General features: G+C 40.1%; 1 pseudogene; it reads left to right on the plus strand.

The window, feature by feature from the left end:
• Positions 1–2,544: 2,544 nt before the first annotated feature.
• LOC137499008 (craniofacial development protein 2-like) lies at positions 2,545–3,585 on the plus strand (annotated as a pseudogene).
• The last annotated feature ends 1,944 nt before the right edge of the window (positions 3,586–5,529 follow it).

The following is a 5,529-nucleotide window of genomic DNA, read 5'->3' on the forward strand; positions in this document are numbered from 1 at the left end:
TGCGTTAGCAATAACCGTGCCGGCTTCTTAAGTGTTAGTGATAAGAGCCGCATGGTTATAGCTCTTGCCTCACAGCGTACAGGGTGTTGCTGGCTCAAACAGCGTCATAGTTAGCAGTATTTAAACTCATTAAATGATGGAACATATCAAACTGAAACTGATGTTGTATGTTAAATAATATTAAAGTAATTTCAGGTATGCTGAAGATACCACCATGTTTACAGAAAGCAATGATGACCTTGAAGAGTTATTCAGGAACGAAAAGAATGACAGTAAGAAGAATAAGCTGGTATACCAAGAATACAGTATAAAAATAGACTATCAATAAAGAAATAGTGGTGATATTCGTAGTTTCTAAAATTAACCGTGAAGGTGGCTTCATCCTTAAAATCAAGCTGTGGCAGGCACCTGGAATGAACGTAATGGTAAGACAGAAGAATAAATGGAAAAGCAGGGATGTCAGTGAGAGAACCGAATGCACATTGGTCAGTGCCATCATTTTCCCTATAGCCACTTACGGCTCCTAACAATGGACCCTGAAGATGCCCGACAGGGTAATAATCGATAGACTTGAAATTCTTGTGTTAACGACGTCTTATGAGATTACCATGGATATCCCAAATTAGTAATAAGAAAATATTGGACATGGTGAAGTGAGAAATTGCCTCGGAACATTCCCACTTTGGCTACATAAAGGAAACGACTTCCCTGGAAAGGATGTCATACTCGGAATGATGGGCGGTAAAAGAGGACATTTAAAGCCAACATCACATTGGTTTGATGGGGTCAAGGGAGATACTGGGTGATGATCGCCATTTTTAAGAATATAAAGCAAAAATCAAAGAGTATGAAGTTTGCAGCGAAGGCACCCGAGCCGTGCATACGACAAAGTGACATGCTCAGTGTAATAAAGAATACACATAAATCTCACACAATAAATCTTAACACGCTCTAATTTTCTTCCCATTCTACTCCTAAGCTATTGCAAACTATCACAGTAATAATAATGAAGTATACAGGGGGATTCAACAAGTATTTTCTTTAGTTTGGAATGAAAAGTGAATTTAAATTTATTAAAACATTGTAGCCTTCCGTATATTCTTCAATACACAGATACAATACGAGCAGGCGAGGACAGATGTTCGTCAAATATTAAACCGAGATTAATTTGTTTTGCCTATCCTTTACGAGAGTGCCTTTTACGGAGAACTGCGATAATATCAAAACTTAATTCAGTATATTGTAATACACTTCATCTTCTCCTTCTGGGTTACCCTCTCCGGTTGCTGGCCATAATGCTATCTTTGTTGATACTCGGGTGAAACAGTTCAATGGAAGAGATCGAACTATCTCTTCATATTGACTAAAGTACATATAAAGCAGAGATTTTACCAATATATCAGAAACATTTACATGAAAATCTACTTCTCTGAAGCACCGCCTACTTTAAGCTGCCTAACTTACTGAGCTGTATTTTCTGAATAAGATATAATGAATGAACTACGTGACCACCTCTCCTTCGTGTGGCAAGGTACAGTAAAGAAGAACCAGTATACCTCATTCGCAGGACTTTTCGCCACTCTTAGCAATGATAAGGTAAGGGCAAAGGTCGCAGGCACTGGGATTTTACAACTCTACTCACAACTATCAGAGCCTTACGTTCCTATCTCAGTCACTTCGATAGGAATTTTCTGTAGGATGAATACTTAGTAACAGGGCAAGCAGCTGATTTGGACTTAATATCCCAAATTTATCTCAGGTTATCCAGCCATCATATATAAATAGGAAAATGACGTTGAAACTTATTATTATGATTGGACTGTGTGCTAGGGATCTCGCTGCCAGTGACTGGAGGAATTAGTAATATGTTAGCTAAGTTCAAAAAATTACTTCGACTCTGACTGTGATAGACTATGCAAAGTTTTATCATTTCTCTTGCCCTTAATGGTGTGACGTTCTGTAGTTGAATAGCGTTATTGGCGAGAAAAGCATTTCCTATTTATGGGCAGTAATTGTAGTACGTTGAAGGAATTGATTAAATGTGCATATCGCCTGCGAACCACGTGACGTTGCCGAGGTGGGGAGGCTTGCGTATCCCAATGAAGCAGATAGCCGAACCGCAGGTGCAACCAAATTGGATGGGTATCTGTTGAGAGACCAGACTAAGGAATGGTTCATCGACAGGGGGTAGCAGCCTTTCGGAAGTTGCAAGGGCGGCAGTCTAGATGATTGACTAATATGGCTTCGTAATAATACTCAACATGGCTTAGCTGTGTTGATATTGCTACACGGCTGAATGCAATGGGAACTACAGCCGTCACTAACTCCCGAGGACATGCATATCTCTCTGTATGAATGATGTACTGATGATGGTTTCCTCCCGGGTAAAATATTCCGGAGATAAACTAGTCCCTCATTCGGATCTCCGGGTGGGGTTTACACGAGAGAGCGATCATCAGGAAAATGGATACTGACATTTTGCGAGTCGGGGCGTAGAAACTTAGTTTGAATCGTTGTGGTAGATTAGAGAATCTGAAAAGGGTGATGGATAGACTAAAGTTAGATGTAGTTGGTATAAGTGAAGTACGTTGGCAGGAAGAACACGATTTTTGGTCAGGCGACTACCGAATTAACAACACAAAATCAAACTGGGGAAATGAAGGAGTTGGTTTAATTATGAATAAGAAAATAGGGCAGCGGGTAAGCTACTACGATCAGCATAGTGAAAGAATTATTGTCGTCAACATAGACACCAAACCAAAGCCGACCACAATAGTGCAGGACTATATGCCTACTAGCTCAGCGGATGATGAGTAAGTCGAAAGAATATATGAAGAGATATAAGATTTAATACAGTATGCAAAAGGTGATGAGAATCTAATTCTGATGGGTGACTGGAATGCAGGGGTAGGCCAAGGAACGGAAGGTATTACAGTAGGAGAATTCGGGTTGGGACAAAGGAACAAAGGAGGAAGTCGGCTGGTTGAATTCTGCACTGATCACAATTGAGTCCTTGCCAATACTTGGTTCAAACACCACAAACGACGGCTGTATACGTGGACGAGACCTGGACACACTGGAATGTATCACATAGACTTCATTATGATTAGGCAGAGCTTCCGAAACCAGGTGTTGGACTGCAAAACTTTCCCAGGAGCAGACATGGACCCTGACCACAACTTGTTGGTCATGAAATGCCATCTGAAGCTGAAGAAATTGAGGAAAGGAAAGAATGCAAAAAGATGGAATCTACACAAGTTGAAAGAAAAGAGTGTGAGGTATTGTTTCATGCAACATGTTGCACAAGGTCTAAATGAAAAGGTTGAAGGAAACACAATAGGGGAAGAGTGGATAGTCATGAGGAATGGAGTCAGTAGGGCTGCTGAAGAAATGTTAGGAAGGAAGAAAAAATCAAATATGAATCAGTGGATAACACAGAAGATACTAGACCTGATTGATGAACGCCGAAAATACAAGAATTCTAGAAATGAAGAGGACAGAAAAGAATACAAGCGATTAAAGAATTAAGTGGATGGAAAGTGCAAGGTAGCTAAGGAATAATGGCTGAAGGAAAAGTGCAAGGATATCGAAGGTTGTGTGGTTCTAGGAAAGGTAGATGCTGCATACAGGAAAATCAAGGAAACCTTTGTAGAAAGGAAATCTAGGTGTATTGGTATTAAGAGCTCAGATGGAAAGCCGCTTCTAGGGAAAGAATATAAACCAGAAAGATGGCAGGAACATATTCAACAGTTGTGTCAAGATAAAGAAGTAGATCATTTGGTTCTGGAACAAGAAGAGGCTGTTGATGCTGATGAAATGGGAGATCCAATTTTGAGGTCAGAGTTTGACAGAGCTGTGAGCGACCTAAATAGGAACAATGCACCTGGAATCGATGACATTCCCAATTAATTACTGACTGCCTTAGGAGAAGCCAGCATGGAAAGGTTATTCCATTTATTGTGTAACATTTACGAGACAGGAGAAGACCCATCCGATTTGCGTCAGAATGTTGTTATACCTATTCACAAGAAAGCCGGTGCTGACATGTGTGAAAACTACCGCACCATTAGTTTAGTATCTCATGCCTGCAAAATTTTAACACGTATTATTTACAGAAGAATGGAAAAACAATTTGAAGCTGAGTTGGGAGAAGATCAGTTTGGCTTCAGAAGAAATGTAGGAACACGCGAAGCGATCCTTACTTTACGTCTGATCTTAGAGTATAGAATCAAAAAGGACAAGCCCACGTACATGGCATTCGTAGATCTAGAAGGAATCGAGGGCTTTGAAAAAGAAGCAGCAATCCAGAAAGGAGTGAGGCAAGGATGCAGTTTACCCCCCTTCCTCTTCAATGTTTACATAGAACAGGCAGTAAAGGAAATCAAAGTGTAATTTGGAAAGGGAATCACAATCCAAGGAGAGGAAATCAAAACCTTGAGATTTGCCGATGATATTGTTATTTTATCTGAGACTGCAGAAGATCTAGAGAAGCTACTGAATGAAATGGACAAAGTCTTGGGTAAGGAGTACAAGATGAAAATATATAATTCCAAAACAAAAGTAATGGAGTGCAGTCGAACGAAGGCAGGTGATGCAGGAAATATTAAATTAGGAAGTGAAGTCTTAAAGGAAGTAAATGAATATTGTTACTTGAGTAAACGATGGAAGAAATAAGGAGGACATAAAATGCAGATTAGCACAAGCAAGGAAGAGCTTTCTTAAGAAAAGAAATCTGCTCACTTCAAACATTGGTATAGGAATTAGAAAGATGGTTTTGATGACTTTCGTGTAGAGCGTGGCATTGTATGGAAGTGAAACATGGATGATGACTAGCTCAGAAAGAAAGAAAATAATAGCTTTTGAAATGTGGTGTTACAGAAGATTGCTGAAGGTGAGATGGATAGATCGGATCACGAATGAAGACATACTGAATCGAATTGGCGAGAGGAGATCGAATTGGCTACATTTGACGAGAAGAAGAGATAGAATGATAGGACACATCTTAAGACACCCAGGACTTGTTCAGTTGGTTTTTGAAGGAAGTGTAGGTGGTAAGGACGGTAGTGGTAGATCAAGGTATGAATATGACAGGCAGATTGGAGCAGATGTAGGATGCAATAGTTATGTAGAAATGAAAATGTTAGCACAGTATAGGGTGGTATGGAGGACTGCATCAAACCAGTCTATGGACTGATGACTCAAACACACAACGCACACTTTTCCTGTTAGGTGCATTATCATCACACCAGAACGCTGTAATGATACGAGAACCAAAACTTGTGCATACCCTGACGCAAATAAATGTATACTAACCCGCGATACGAACTCGTATGAAGTGTTGCATCACTGCCGTACGTCACGGCGAATATGCCTGAAGGGAATGTACCGTAACCTACGGTATCAAGCAAATATGGTTATACAGTACTGTAGATTTATGAAGAGCAAGATTGTTCTCAGCAACTGAGGCATCACGTGGAATATCAAAAGCAGGGATTTGGTTGTATCATACTGAAGAAATTCCAATGATTC

The sequence above is a fragment of the Anabrus simplex genome, chromosome 3 (assembly GCF_040414725.1).
Source record: "Anabrus simplex isolate iqAnaSimp1 chromosome 3, ASM4041472v1, whole genome shotgun sequence".
NCBI classification, from domain to species: Eukaryota; Metazoa; Arthropoda; class Insecta; order Orthoptera; family Tettigoniidae; genus Anabrus; species Anabrus simplex.